Below are 1,650 nucleotides of genomic sequence, written 5' to 3' on the forward strand. Positions count from 1 at the left end.
GGAGAAAAGTCCTTGGAATTCTGTGTGTCCTTTCCACTGTCTGGTAAGCAAAGCCTTTGAAACTGTTTACATCCCAAGGACAAAAAAGCCGGAAAGGGCCCATAGAGCCTAAAGGAAGAAGCCCATTAACACCTTTAGTTATCCATGCCCCAGTCTTGGAAAGCTAGCACCACCCTTATCAATCAATATGTAACTTCTTCACCTTCCCCCATTCACCTGCCCCCAGCCCTCCAACTGAGTAAGTCCTCAGAACAAAGGACCGGGGGCTGGCCACCCTCCCGCCTTTGGCCATCCTTGCTTTTGCTCTCCCATTCACTAATAAACTTTGCGAGCGTGCTAATAGGCTCGCTGATCTGTAATTCTTTACTTCATTGGCAAAAAGAACCAGGGTTTCGCTGATAACAGAATCCTGGCTGGAGAAAGAAGGTAGGGAGAGAGAAACAATACATCTGTAAACAAAGTTATTAAATAAAACTTAATGTCAGGGTCTTGGGAGTTGCATTATTTGATGCGAGAGAATATGGGGACTGGCCTCAAAACAAGAACAAAGACTTCCCAAAGAACAGTCACAGCTGAGTCACTCATTTTCAAACAGCGCCACATTTAACTGGCATTCTGATTGCTGGAGTACAGTTATTTTGACAAGCCACCCTGTTTTCATGCCTAGAAGCCTCAGTTTCTGGGGCCCCGCTTCCTCCTTTTTGTGTCAGGTTTCCTTGCAATTCACTCATCCTTCCTCTCACATTCATCGCTCTCTGTGGTGGCTTCATTACCAAATTTTAAATCCTCTTTACCTTTAGGACCTTAAGACTTGTAACCTCTTTGTCACCCAGGTCCTTTCCCATGTCTTTCTGTACTCCAATTTTTCTCTCCACAAATACTCCTTTGGCCCCCTTCTTCCACATTCAGATATTTTCTAATTGTCAGTATATAGAGGTAGCCAGGATGCAAACCTGGTCAAGACAGCAACCGGATATGTTAATCAACCTGGTCGCAACAACAACAACAAGATGCAAACGCGCTACTGAATATGCTAATAAGGCAAACACACCCTCGCTGAAATGTGCAGTTGACAAGTTTTAAAAGCATGCCTGCAGAAGTCCTGGAGTAGGACTCCTATGGGCCTGCGGGGAGGACCGGAAGTCCCCATTCCCTTGCTCCCCATTTCCTTGCTCCTATGAGCCCTCTAGTTGGTCTAGGAGTTGACTCTCCCCTCCATCGCTCAATAAACCCGTTGTTCGCTCCCATATTGGTTTCCGGGTGATTTCTTAGAGCAAGGCTGTTCTGACACTAATGAGCTGGAGAAAATTGTTCTTTCTGTTGAGTAAAACCACTCTCCTTCCTTTTTCAAATTTCTTATTTTCTAGCACTTATTGTATATCAGTCTATCTGTTAGACATCCAAATTACCCAGTGTTAATTTGAGCGGCAATTATGTGTAAGAAAAAGACTTGAAGGTTACACAGATTAGAATATTCTGCTCCTGCTCTCAGTTTATCATCTACTCTAGTGCCCAAGTCATTATTACATTAGTCAGAATGTGTGCCTAGTATCCTTACAGGTAAAAACAAAATGCCATAGGAAAGCAGAGAGGAGTTAATTACATTGGGAATTGGCACTGGTTGGGCCCTGTAAAGGGTGAATAGGATAA

Source organism: Furipterus horrens, unplaced genomic scaffold (assembly GCF_987537825.1).
Source record: "Furipterus horrens unplaced genomic scaffold, mFurHor1.1.pri manual_scaffold_7, whole genome shotgun sequence".
NCBI classification, from domain to species: Eukaryota; Metazoa; Chordata; class Mammalia; order Chiroptera; family Furipteridae; genus Furipterus; species Furipterus horrens.